Genomic DNA, 15,198 nt, shown 5'->3' with positions numbered 1-15,198 from the left:
CCATTTTACTATCTGTTCTTCTTGTGTAGGTTTTTATATGTTAAGACTTATTATAGAGGAGTTGAAATCCAATCAGTGCAATTGTAGCCAACACATTACTGCATTTGATGGATTGACTGAGCAGCAATATTTTCCTGGAAAGTGCTATTATGTAGCAGTCTGGTACCAGGCAGCTATGAGCAACAACGGGCACCAGTGCTGTTGCTCCTTGGGCCCCAGTCCTCCGACTGAGGCCCAAGGCACAGCCTTGACAAAAGCTTCAGCCACAATCTGGCAGAGATGGGGCTTTAATGGGAGAAGGGGACAGATGGGAAGGATGGCCAATCATCAATATCGCCACCCCACCCCCTTTTTGGTGTTCCTGTTACCAGCAATGCTACCACTATTTTCACCAATATAGGCTGTGCTTTCCTGTGCTCCTCTCATCCCCACATTCCATAACTCAAGGGCTTACAATCTAATTTCCTACCACAGCCATACACATATACTAACACATACTTACAAAGTGTACCAAATCACAGACTTTGAAATGGGCAAAGTTTGCAGTAAAAGTGAGTGTTGGTTTTGCCGTTACGTTGGTATGACTTTTTGGAAAGCGGGCGTGACTGGTTAGGTTGCAATTTCTGCAAATTAATGGTGTGGTCTGTGCAGATCAGGGGCGGTAGTTATTTTATCCCAATTTTACCTGGATTAACGTTAGGAGCTATGCTAGAATCACTATAGTAAGAGGCCAATTAACCTACTAGTTTGGTTTTAGAACATGGGAAGAAACTGGAGCACCCATAGCAAACTCACATGAGCACGTAGATAGAATATACAAAGTCCATACAGACTGTACCCAAGTTGGATTTGAACCAATGCATCAGTGCTGCATGGCAGTAATGCTAACCACTGTGCAATAACAAATTCAGCTACATACATAATACATAACAAATAAAATTGGCAAATAAAATAAATAACAAAGAGAATTGGCAAATAAAATAAGAAAACATGAGTTGAAAACTGCTAAGATGATGTAACAAGGTACACTCTGTTGCCCTACAGCTCTGCCACCTTGGATATATGTGATCTTTCCATTAATCTAGGCTTTTTTGGTGGGGTTTTTTTTTGTTACAGTTGCTTGCTATTTTCATGTGACAAACAGGAACTGTAAGTTGACAGTACCATAATGGTCCAATATGTCCTCTCTTACATCTGTGCCATACAGACACAATGGGCATATATAAGTATATGTAACCTTTAAGATATATTTTTAAAAAAAATATTTGTCATTGAGCTTAAAAAAAAAAAACCCACATAAAAAAGTTCTTGCACAAGTTTACAGACTTTGAACTATGTCTTTTTCTATTTAAAGAGAATGACAGTCGCACCCAGTTTATACACACCTCAGTGTTACAGATAGCGAATCTTATCTGATATTGCAAAAATAGATCAACATATTGGATCAAAGTGCAAAGTTAATTACACATAATATTCAAGGTCAATGGTTCTCAGAAGATTTATTGCAGTAGCCAATACAGCAGCTACATATCTATTGTGAGGCATTTCAATTCACTAGCACTATCGCTATCACATGTCATACGCACTTCTGTCTGCATGATAAAGCATTGGTGTCAGGGAATATGTTGATTGCTGTGAAATGATTGACTGTAGTTACATTTTTAAGCAGGTCACACGTTTGTCAATGTGCAAATAATGTAGGTGCTCAGAAAGCCTGTAAATATCCTTACAGGGTATAGCCATAGCGTCCCCCACACACACTTTTCTCATAATTGCTGTGGCAGTCCCAAGTGTATCACAGTCATACGTCCCAAAGAAGGCAGGCGGACAGGTGCTGAAGCGGACCTCAGACAATGACAATAATTAGCAAATAAACATCAGAATTTAGCATTTGGAGATAACCTTCCCTTTATACTAGACTCTAATGCTAAGCTGCTCTGTAGTATCTTTCCAAGATACTTTACAATTATTTGCCCATGATCTTTTCATTTCCAATCAGCTTATTAAAGCAGAGTCTGGGCACATAAGTATAGCCATGACCTCTGGTGATCCCCTGCAGTGCTACTCAGGTCTCTCTCCTTAGCAGGGTGATCTAACACAACATCTCTAATTGAAAGCCCTAGAGCCGTTGTGTTGGATCTCTCCTGCCATGGAGAGGGATCAGAGTAGTACCAAAGGGAATCGGTCCTAGCTATATGTGACTGGAGGGACACTGCTTAGTACAACAAATGGTGGGGGGTCTAAGGGGAGGGACCCTGCCAACATACTATTATTAGACAGGGAGGGGATTTAGTCAAATTAATATTAATATTGTAAGTGGGAAAACCCCTTTAAAAGATCATTTTTTATGGTGCTGTCAGGCACTTATTATTACATTGTTTCAAATCTGCCACATATTGAACTTATTAGTATTAGTTTTTAGATTTAGATCATGTATCCCAATTGTAAAGCGCTACGGAATTTGCTGGCGCTATATAAATAAATGTTGATGATGATGATGATGTAGCCTATATTTTGCAAACTAATTACAGTAATTATTTGTCTAAGCCACACAAATTTTGACTTGTATCCTTATAAAGCCAGTGAAATGTATACAGCTATGTATAGCATAGTTGGATAAATTATAATCTGTATATATAATAATATTGACTAGTATAATATATGTGCCTGCCAAACATGTTTGACATACACATTTCAACAGGTGAAGTATTGGTTAATAACAAAGGCATGCATCTAAATTTTGTAAGGTGTAGGTCAAGAATTATATTTTCATCTCCTTGCAAAGGAACAGTCTTGTGAATGTCCTCAAAGGCATCTAAGAGATACAGGATGAATTATATAATTTAAGACAGTGATAACATGTCATGTATTAACCTTGTAAATAACTTCTACAACAATAATGCCATGTTTTGCACTTGGGGTAGGGGCTACCCAGAATGCATCTAGTGATGACTAAAGTGTATAAGTAGCCTAAGCATAGTAAAACCAATATTCACGTGAATGCAACACTAGAAACCAGTTGCATTACTAGTTCTTAGTGAAATGTCTACACATCTCATGATTTGTTCAGACCAAAAACATGGTTCCCTCCGTATGTGCAGGTATATGGGGACCTTGAAAAGCACAACTACAAACACCATTTTTTTAATACAGTTGTACAGTACTATTATTAGCGCCCAACTTCCATTACAGTGTAATACAGTCTCATCTTCTGCAGCTCATCAGACAACCTTACATACCTTCTAGGCAGACTGTTCTATTGTCATGTATTTCGTGATGAGATATATATATATATATATATATATATATATATATATATATATATGTATAATATATATACATACACACATATTTTTTTACTTTTATTTTTGCTATACCATACACATCTTTATGTGGTCTCCTCTCTGCTGACCCTGTACTCACTAACTAATATTAGTTATCCTTACTGCAGTGCCACTGAGTCAAGTCAGGAAATAGCTGCACACTACACTGTTGCTCAGCCTGACATTTTGGTGTCATATGTTATAGCTACTCTTAATTCTGTCTCCAAACACAGCAACTGTCTTGTTTGTCATGGGACTCCTGATTCACCACTGGGGAATAAAGGGGTTAGCTATTGTATTGGCTCTGGTATGATGCTAACCTATAATAGTAAAATCAGGGTTATGGATGAGGGCTATGGACAATTTTGTTTCCATGTTTAAGTTAGAAATGCTGGTATGTATGAATTTCATAGATATAAAATACATGGCTAACCCTGGAAAACAAAATATACTAGTATTGATAACGCTCGTGATCATGAGTATGGTGGTGGTGGTATTAGTGGGGGGGCAGGACCAAATTAGGACTCCTTTGGAACATATGCAAGTTTCTGGTTTGGGGTCCCCCTCCGAATTGTGTGTGCCAAAATACCTTTCCCATGGTGTTCCCCAACACCTTTCCACCATGCCACACGATGTACATTAATTACATATCCCCAGCATGAGTTCACCATTTTCCTTCTCGCATTGAATATTATGACACATATACATATAGCCTCCAGACAACTAGCACCGAGCCCACTTAAGCATAAACATAGAACTCCATCCCTCGCTGTGCTCACCCAATCCCCAGACAGTGGCATTCACAATCAAAATGTGCATTAAGAACCTCATGTTTATTTCAGATACTATATGAGATCAATATACAAATATGTTTTAATGTAATGTAAATGTAATTAAATTAATATATAAAGTCAGTCAGAACTGTGATGCACATCTTCAGAAATCTGACAAATTTGGATTTGAAGAACTAAATCCCCCTTATTCTGCATGTAAAAGGGATATATTTGTAATATAGAAGAGAATATTACGAGTGGACTCATATTTTATTACATCCTGCTGCTGATTACTATTGTATCAAACCTCCCCTGTGTCACAAACAAGGATTAAAATCTATGTTTGAGAAACATCTAAATATGGAAGCCCACATTCTCTTTCTGGGTGTATGTATACAAAAACTTGGAATCCGCCCAGAACAGCACAGCATAAACGTTTAAACTATAAAGAGAACCGTGTTCATCCTTTTGGAACCTCCTTCCTAGGTATGCTGGTCTCGCTGCTCGGGCAATGGTCAGTGGTGAGAAACATTTCACATGCACAAACTATCGTTTGGAGATCTGCTGCTATCGGGTAGTAAGACTGTTCTTATAGTTTTCTTAATTCTCCCCTGTGCGAGCCTGGGGATCTGCTAAAATGGTTTCACTTTACTATACACCGTATACACCTCATAGCATATTCATCTCACAGCATAGACATAATCTGTTTATCTTTACAAGTACTTGTTTTATTATCTACAAACTATCTCTAATTACAGCTGCAGCAGTATTTATTTAGCTGTATACCTATATGTGAGCACCATTCAACAACATTTTTAGACGCTTTTAATAAAATTGGAATTTTTTATTTACATTTTTTTGCTGGGATATGCTAGTATATTATGTAAGAGGTACTAGTTACCTCCTGGTAATGAGTGAACACTCTAAGCCTCCATTATTTTGACCAGTTCCGACATTAAATTAATAGCAAACCACATTTAAAGCAGCAGTCCCACATAGACAATATTTTTTCTTTAAAAAGCAATTTAAGTACCTTTTAAGTATGCATCTGATAGTCATTTTTCTTTGCTATATTACTATAAATCACTATCTCCTTTTTAAAAGCTCTTCAGTTAAAAAGGCACAGACACAGTAATTCAGCTAGACACAGGCTCACAGCTGTCTATCATTTGATAGCAGCGTGGGGTGGAGGGGTATGTCACAGTGTAGACAGAGCTCAGAGGGGCGTTCCAAAGCCTCTCTGCTCTCGACATCTTGTGTCATGTGACTGTGGTTGCCATGATAGTTCAGAATAATAAATCATTAATAGCAGCCCCCCCACCCCAGCAAGCCCCAACATTAAATGAATAGTATTTACATTTAACAAACAAGCCTGCTTCCCCCCAACCAGCTCTCAATTTAAATTAATAACATCTTCATTTAATAATTAGGAATTCTAACCCCCAACATGAAATTACTACCAATCACATTTAATAAGAAGGACTATATCCCCTCAACCTGCTCTGACATCAGACTAACAGCATTCACAATCTATAAACCGGCCTCTTTCCCCTTATTCAACCCTGACAAAAATAAAAAATCCAGTTTAGTTGAATTAACAGGTGATCCAGCCATGCTCATGATTATTACTTTGTACAGCTCTTGTAGATGTTCGGTCATTATAAAATAATGGTTAATAATCATCACCATCATTTATTTATATAGCGCGACTAATTCCACAGCGCTGTACAGAGAACTCACCCACATCAGTCCCTGCCCCATTGGAGCTTACAGTCTAAATTCCCTAACACAGTGGTTCCCAAACTGTGTGCCTAGGCTCCCTGGGGTGCCTCGGCGATCTCACAAGGGTGCCTTGACCAGGGCCAGTGGTAAGCAAGGCGGGGGACTACTTGGTAACTATTTTGGCTTAGGGGTGCCTTGAAAATATTATGGAGGCCCTAAGGGTGCCTTGAACGCAAAAAGTTTGGAATCCACTGCCCTAACACACACACACAGACAGACTAGGGTCAATTTTTTTTTTTTTTATAGCAGCCAATTAACCTACTAGTATGTTTTTGGATTGTGGGAGGAAGCTGGAGCACCTGGAGGAAACCCACACAAACACGGGGAGAACATACATACTCCTCACAGATAAGGCCATGGTCAGGAATCAAACTCATGACCCCAGTGCTGTAAGGCAGAAGTGCTAACCACTAACCCACCGTGCTGCCCCTAATAATCAGTATTATTGTCTAGAGAACTCATTAACAATAAAAACAGAAGCAAAGAAGATGGAGATTGTGTACCTCAATTTAGACAAAATAGGTACTAATATCCAAATAAGATATTACATTACTAAAGACAATGAGTTACAGAACTTAGCAGCATTTTACTTGTATCTTCATTATCACTGTGTGTTAAGTGTATGACAGTGTGCAATATAAATGTACAAACATTTCAAAGTACAAAACTAACAATCCAACAAACACTTGTAAAATGAATGGACATTTGCAATGCAGTCTCTCCAATGTGCAGCCACAATTCTATCTATCACATGCATACAGTTACATATCTACTGACTAATACGTTACAATGCTCCCTAACAGATTTACTTTGATACATCAGCCTGTACCAACCCTTCTCTGTTACCTTCAGCAAGTATTTGATCACAGACAAACGCAATTTCTAACCATACTGTTACATTTAGCAGCAATGTGATAAGGATACAGTACACAGAGTATAAAGATCTAAGCATATTAGACCATGCAGAAAAAACATTGAGGCCTTTGTAAAATGTGTATGAGTGGGTGAAGAGGTAGTTTATGTCAGAAAACTAAATATAATCCTTCACTTCTAAAGAACCCAAGATTCCGAAACTCCTTGATGAAACTATTAATTAGCCAAGATGAGAGTAAAGAACTGCCTGCATAAGCATATGACATTCCCGTGAACGCCGGTGAAATTACATAGACAGAGCAGAAATTATTTAGATCCATCCTTTATCATGTGCTTTCAAGCAATATCCATATGTGTGGGCCATAAAATCAAAAAACAAAGAGACGTCAACAGAATTGTCTGAGGAAATACAATCATCTAAATAATAGAAAAGTTATATATCTCGCCAATTTTATGCATGTTATCTTTGCAACCACTAACTAAATCGGATATATTATTCCCTAAGCAATTAATGTAGACAATCCATTCAATATAGCTAAATTGGCCCTAGTGTGTGTCTGCATAGCTGTAATAGAGAAATTAGATTGTGAGCTCTACTGGGCCAATGACTAATGTGAATGATTAAACATTCTCATACTGCAAAGCGCACTGTAATATGTAAGCACTATATAAATGGTAATAATAATAACAATACTGTCAATAATATCTAGTTACAAATTAGTTTGTGCATAGTTGTAAAAGCCTTAGGATTTGTCTATATTGTCAGTATGAACCAATGCGATCTCTGCATCTATGCACTGATTTTCACACAGCAACAGAACATTATTTAGTAAGGAAGAGCTCTGAAAGATACAGACAGATGCTCTTAAAGCCCTGTGCTAAATCTAAACCACCTGTTCTATTGCGCACATTTATAATCTGCGCTCTGTGTTCACATATGCACATGTGAACTTTAACCTTTATTTTCAAATTATATGTCAGTGACATCACCACAATAGTTCCTTAAAAAAAACAAGTATGTGTTTTTTTTGTGAATACATTTTTGCACAGACCATAGACTCAACATTTACCAACAGGCTTAAAGAATCTGATATTGAGGGACCAAGACAGCGGAGGTTCCTGGTGTATGGCTCTCCTACCCCCTCTTGCCTGGCCAATAGGCTGTACCCCACATACACATGCCCAAGTTATACCAGAAATGTCTCCTCATATAGGGGCATATTTAACAAATCACGGTAGTGCACTATTGTGCACTTACCGTGGAATTAAGGTCCCGATGTGCCCTCCGCAAATTTATTAAAGGTGCATCGCAGCAGATATCATGGATATCTGCTGCTTTGCACTCCTGATCGTTTTTGCGAGCAGTCACCATTCAACAGAATGGTGACTGCTCCTGGCCGCAATCTAACAAGTCCCGGAAAATTTTTTTTTTCGGGAACTTGTCTTGATAATGTACGCCAGCTGAAGCTGGTGTGCATTATCAGAATTGAAGAAATCCACTGCTGTCAGCTCTGCTCCGAAGAGCAGAGCTGGACAGCGCATGTGTGGAGGGATCACATGATCCCTCTCTGTCACTCAGCGCCCTATCGTTGCAGAGACAGAGCGGGGACTTTGTGCGCATGTGCAGTGCACATGCGCAATTGAAGGAAGAAGAGGAACGAAGAGGAGATCCCGAGACAGCGCATCCGAAGAGGGGGGTAAGTGTGATTTTTTCTATCACAGAAACAGCAGTTTATCGGAACTGCTGTTTCTGTGTTCCTTTTTTAATAAATTTGAGAAATAGTTCAATCCTTATCCTTGCGATAAGGATTGATAACTATTTCTCACTTTTGCCGATTAATGATAAATGTGCCCCATAGTATGCTAGCAGTGTTATTCTACCAAAGAGCAATGACCCACACATATTATACCAGCAGTCACCTCCATGCATGTCACTTAATTGTAATAGTACTGTCTCCCACCAACTTTCCCATGAGGGTTATAAATGGTTATAATGGCTGTAAACTTACCATCAGCTGCCCTGGATTATATGTGCTACATCTAATCCTTGTAGTTTACAGTGAATTCCAGAGCAGACCAAATGATGCTCATAGAACTGAACTGAAATTAACTGTGGCTGGCTGTTTGCTGTAAATAATAGAGAGACATAGCGTTGTTGTGCTTTAGGATGGTTGCAGCTGGGGGTAGATGGTGGGTTGTTTATAATCCTGGGGAGAGAAAGGAAAGGTGGATGGGAACCAATACTATGACATTGGCTAGGGGGGCTGGTGCACTGAATGAACTGAGCATAGGTCTGCACCAGGTATGTACTGTGCCATGCATAGAAACAAGCTGAGGGAAGGCTAAAGCTCTGGATACTGGTGACTGAGATCTAATGTATAATGAATCTGGAAATACCCCCAGTCTCAGTATACTAGACCATTACAAATGTGACACATGTCCCAAATGTAGTTGGGTCATGAGTAAACTGATTAATTAGAGTAAGGTTAAGGTGGGAACACAATTTATAATGCACTAGCAGCAACCGACAAATACATATGGTTTATAAGGCAAGGCCAGTATGTCCGATAAGTATGTCAACAGAACTAGAATTATTTGATCTATTCTATACATATAAAAATATAGTTATAAATGTGAGGCACAAGTTCACATTCATGACGCTGTACTAAGTGTCACAAAGCTGTATGCTTTTCTCTCTCTACCAATCTTCTTTCTTGCACACAAGTAATGGGGCTATATACATTCCTCACAATTGTATTTCTCTTGTATACACAGCTGGGAATCCAGAGAAAATTAAACTATCTGCAGCCAGGGGAGTGGAAAATCATGTGCCCTCCAACCACACAGCTTCTAGCCTCCCCGTGACTGACTCATAAATCAGGGGGAAAAGGGAAATACCATCTGTCTTGCAGACAGAATACTAAGCTTTCTAATGTTTGTAATTCGGTTGTTAATAAACAGTTGGAAGGTTCTGTACAATATTAAAATCACGTGGGAAGGCGACAATCTCTAACGAGGGCGCACCAACTATCAGCCAGAACTGATTTAAAAAAATACATTAAACTGTAATGGGAAGTATTAACTCCAGAAAATTGAAACTATTACTGCAGTCTTTAAAACCTCCAACTTTTCCAGAAGTAATATTACTTGGAGTTAACAACACCATGCCACATTCTGAGACATTCATCTTATGAGGGATGCTAGTGCTAGAGCCTCTAATGACATAAGGAAGTGCACAGACCACCCTCAGCTTCACACCATCATTCAATTCACAGGAGGGGTAGAAAAAAAAAAGGTGACGCCGGGGCAAGTGTACGTTTATGGCTAACAATGCAGAATATTTCGATATTACACTTGTACACCGAGAAGCGGACAAGGCCATGTTATCCCAGGCAGCATCAATGCTTGCAGTGTTAGGAAGTGGTTTCTTGTGTTAAGCCTAATACGCACAGTAATTTCTTGTGGCCATATTGTGGTGAAGTTGGGGTAACAAAAAGAGACATTTCAACCACAAGAAACACTTATCAGGAAAACACTATTAAACACTATAAAGTCACACACATGTCTAGTTCATTAGTGGTGTAAATGAAAAACAGCCTTAAGCTACTAAATGACTTGACTTGGAGTCTGACACTAACAGCAGATTGTTAGTTATGTCTTATAACAACAACAACAACAATAATAATAATAATAATAATAATAATAATAATAATAATAATAATAATAATAATAATAATAATAACAATGGGACTTAAAAACACATGACATTTCACCAGGGTTGAATTTCCATTCACAATGTTTTTTTCCTAGTAAAGCTGACATGTCTTTTTTCAATACATATTGATGAATAGCATTTTAATAAGGTTAAATATAAAAGCTATATTAACAATATACATAAGAAATACATGTATTTGTGAGATTTATAAATCTTATTTCTGATTTATAAAGGTCCAAAATCTACTGCAGAACTGTATAAAGTAAGTAGAGTATATAGGACATATAATAATTGAAGGACTATAACATTTAGACCAATGTGAAGCCAAAAATAGGAATGAGAAGATAGAGAAAAAAAATGTACACTCTAAAGGAAAGGGGATACAAACATGAGACAAGACAACCTGTAAAGTCACACAGTGAATGTGCATTGTAAAGGATCTAATGGGAGCGTTCACAGATACCTGTTACTGCATACATAATGGTAAGCACATATATTTTAATAAGTGTGGCTCCCTGGTACCAAGTGTTTCCCACTCCCCATATCTGAACATAACTGATGTTACATTATGGAAGAAAACACAAATAGAAGCTCGGTTGAAAGATTCAAATGACTTATTGCACTTGTTATATAGTAACATTTATTAATGTGATTTAAGCTACAGCTCGATAATATTCTATACAGGTCTAAGTAAAGGCAGCAGTGTTTCAATGTGTCCTCTACAACTTACCTTTAAGGAAATAATATACAGTATTAAAGCTGGATGTGCAAGCAGTGATTAACTTTTCCCTGGACAAGGGTGCGCTGCCAGTTATCTGGCATAGAGGGCGCTGCACTACAATACATCAAGTTACCTGCTGCAGAAGTTGGACGTGAAAAATGTATATTTCTTTTATTGAAAATAATTTCAAAATATTATATATTCGTAAAATTCTAATTCATGAACGGCTGTGCTTAGGCGTGTACGCATATGTGTGTGTTTTATGTGATGCTTCTTTTTTTATTATTATTATTATTGGAATAAACGTTAGAATAACTGTCTTCTGAAAGGAAAACTTACCAGACCAGCTGGATCTTTTATTTATCTTCCAGAGCTCCGGTTATTTTACTGATAGCCCATCAGCTTCAGCTAATCGACCTTTTGCTAAGTGAGAACTTTTCTCTCTTGCCGTTCCTTGGTTTGCATAGCCACAAGAAAAAAGTGCACAATATACTGTCAGGGAATCCACCATCCAGTCTCAGCATCACCATAAAAAATATCCTCCAGCTTTGGACATTAAATACGAGGAAAGATCAGAGAATAGCCCACAGTGGAAGAAATGAAATAGAACCAATGAAATATCCAAAGGGAAAGAGGAAATCCAAGTTGTCAGGACATGTCTCGGCACAGCAGAAGTGATTGAAGTTGAGGAGCAGCTTCAGCAGAGTGCGCAGCCTTCCCTGTGCCTGTGCAGCCAGCACTGGGACAAGGCTCACCGGAGGGGCGGTGACGTCACGCTCTCCTCCACCCCCTCACTTCATGGACAGGGGATTTTTCCAGCCAAGGAACTATGCAATGTGCTTCCAAACAATCACTTCTTCCCAAATCTGCATGTCATTCATTTTATTGCAGCTTTGCTTCTCACTCTGCCTGCCAAGCTTCCCTGCTCTCCTTGTTGCATTGTATCATGCTGAGCTATTGCTTATCCATTTCATCTATATCCCTCTTGACAATCCTTCTCCCCCTTAAGCTTCTTCAATTCCTCCTTTTCCATCCTCTCCTCTTTTGGCATTCATATGTGTCTTCTTTCATACTCCTCCTCATTCCCGGCTCCCCTCCCCACTCTTGTATTGATAGGCACCTTAAATGAGAGAGGAAGCAGCCCAAAGGAGTACAAGACACGGATGTCCCTGAGCTAAATTTAAAAAAAAGCCCAGATCATTTGTCGCTATTGACTTGTTGGAAAAAAGATTTTGGAGCAAAACCCTGCTTATTTCTCAGCTATAGCTGTACGATTAGAAACCCCAAGAGGTACTCAGCAGCTCACCTTCATTTAGTTCAGAGATCAGAATTGTTAAAGCACAAAACAAAGATTTTTTTTTAATGCCAGAATGTACTTCAGTCTGTAATAGCACCGGATGGGGTCTTGCTCTGTCTTGTCAAAAATAAATCTAAAGCTTTGTTGTAGTGAATAGTGGAGGTAGAAAGCTTTTGGAACACGAGTTTATAGCAGGCAGAGGATGATATGGTTTCAGATCATGAAGAGCAAGAATGCTCAGTGTTGCCTACCCCTGAAATAATAGCACACTTTACTGGATTCGTGCTTGTTTTTACACGAATTAATACACTATTGAAAGCTGCTAGCAGAGCTTTTGTATTCAATGCTTTAACCCCTTTTAGACTGTGATCATGAATATTTTTTAAGCCTTGTTTATTCTCTTATTGCTACGTAATAATATTTTCCATGTGACTAGTAATGCAAATATAATAATTTGAACATTCAACAATATAGTTAATACAATTGGACAGATATCTTTGCTTACATGAGCCTAAGTGACCAGAACTGACTGACCAAATTGTTCTCATACTTGATCGGACAAGTTATTTTCATCAGATGAAAATTGGGTTGCTAGTGTCTGAATGATCAATGTTGAAATAATTTTTTTTTTCAACTAGTATCATTCATTTGATAGGTGGAATAATTTACTCTTCCACAATCAGCTGATTTGATAGTTGAACATGAAATTGCACCTAATTTGAACATCCTGGGCCTGATTCATCAACCAACGTAAATGCCTATACATACCGTATTTTGCGTTAAATTGCTCTGTGTATGCCCAGAAACGGACTATACGCCTGAAAACGCAGTGTATGCAATTCATCTTCGAACGCAAAGGACATTTACGACAGCCTATGATTTCATGGGCGGAGCAGGGAGGGGCATATGCAGGGGCGGATTGGCCATAGACCTTACAGGGAAGTTTCCCGGTAGTCCGATGGCCTAACGAGGCCACCTGGAGGCCACCTCAGATTTTCCCGGGGGGGGCGCGTTTGGATGCGGCAGGGGGAGGCACGTACAGGAAAGCAATCTAAAATATTGGTGTTCAGTGGGCAGCAACAGGCAGCCAATTGCTAGGCTCCCACGATGCTGTTCGGTGACTTCACTTCCTGTCTGCCTGATGTGAGAAGAGACGCTGCTCAGAGCAACTGAAGGTAAGTGAGGGGGGCTTAGTATACTATACTATACTATACTAAGGGGGGGTCCTATACTATACTAAGGGGGACTACCTATACTATGCTATACTAAGGGGGGCTGCCTATACTATACTAAGGGGTGGCTGCCTATACTATACTATGGTGGGTTACCTATACTATACTATACTAAGGGGGGCTACCTATACTATACTATACTATACTAAGGGGGGCAATCTATACTATACTATACTAAGGAAGGCAACCTATACTATACTATTGGGGGGCTACCTATACTATACTAAGGGGGCTACCTATACTATACTATACTATACTAAGGGGGCAATCTATACTATACTATACTACGGGGGGCTACCTATACTATACTATTGGGGGGCAACCTATACTATACTATACTAAGAGGGGGCTGCCTATAGTATACTATACATTTGCCCTGCATGGCTTTAGAGATGACCCACTGTGTGTAAATTCATCACATCTAGGTTTTCCTAAATGTTACTACAACCAGATTCCTGTAGTTCTAAATCCCGCCTACTTTTGTGTTGGCTCCACCTACAGTTATTTTGGTCCCACCGACATGAGGCCACTTCAATAATTTTTTCCAGGGCCACTTTAAGTTCCCAATCCGCCCCTGGGCATATGTACATAATCAATGTACAGTAAGGGCTGCCAAGCACGATGGCACGCAGCAAGGATGAGCGCATGCAGTAGCATCTGAGTCAAACTTTGGGCATCTCTAAGGTACGTATTTTGCAGTCGTATCACTTGCACCCAGTGGCGGATAGCAGAAGGGGGCGATCAGTGCATTTGCCTCCCCCTAGCAGGTGCGAGCTGTCTCCAGCAGCACACTATATACATGCCCCCATCGGCAGAGCAGTAACTAGAAATTTTAGTGCCCTGGGCAGGAAAGAGCACTGGCACCCCCAGCACGCTTGCAAGCAGGGTATATTTTGTATAGTTTAATAGTACAAATTGTGGATGGCTGTGGTGCCAGGACGTCTTTCCCATTGGGCAAACTGGACAACTGCCCGGGGGCCTCTCGGGCTAGGGGTCCTCATAGGCAGGGCTGTGAAGCAAGCTCTGGAAAAAAAATCCAAATTACCATTTTGCAGTCACATGGTGGCAATCAGGCTCCCTGGCAGTTTCAGTGAGGAGCGCAGCACGGAGGAGCCACGACGCAACGGACAAGCAAGCGAGGAAGAAAGAATACAGAAAAGAAGAAAAAAAGAAGAGAAGTCAATAGAAAGGTAAGTGAAGGGGGACAAATAGAAGAATAATGGAGGGCACAGGTACAGTATCTAATACAAGGGCAGGGGGGGGGGGGGGACCAGAAGGCACATGATGAAGGGGGCAAAAAGCAGAATAATGGAGGGCACAGTGTCTGATACAGGGGCAGACCAGAAGCATGGCGAAGGGGTACAAACAGGAGCATCATGGAGGGCACAGTGTCTGATACAGGGGCAGACCAGAAGCGTGATGAAGGGGAGACAAACAGAAGCATAATGGAGGGCACAGTGTGGTCTTACGCTACCAGAACAG

At 39.7% G+C, this 15,198-nt stretch overlaps 1 protein-coding gene across 5 annotated transcripts in view; it reads right to left on the bottom strand.

The window, feature by feature from the left end:
* The window catches only part of FAT1 (FAT atypical cadherin 1), a 172,625-nt gene extending 160,665 nt beyond the window's left edge, over nucleotides 1–11,960 (bottom strand). For 2 of the 5 annotated variants that reach the window (XM_075196658.1, XM_075196666.1), the window contains exon 1: nucleotides 11,527–11,946. The gene's annotated coding sequence lies outside the window, so the exon portion shown is untranslated. Of the gene's footprint in view, nucleotides 1–11,526 lie in introns of all 5 variants that reach the window. The other 3 variants (XR_012688179.1, XM_075196639.1, XM_075196675.1) reach the window with 3 other exon arrangements.
* Between the last annotated feature and the right edge of the window lie 3,238 nt (nucleotides 11,961–15,198).

The sequence above is a fragment of the Mixophyes fleayi genome, chromosome 1 (assembly GCF_038048845.1).
Source record: "Mixophyes fleayi isolate aMixFle1 chromosome 1, aMixFle1.hap1, whole genome shotgun sequence".
Taxonomy (NCBI): domain Eukaryota; kingdom Metazoa; phylum Chordata; class Amphibia; order Anura; family Limnodynastidae; genus Mixophyes; species Mixophyes fleayi.
This window is presented reverse-complemented; position numbering and strand designations above follow the sequence as displayed.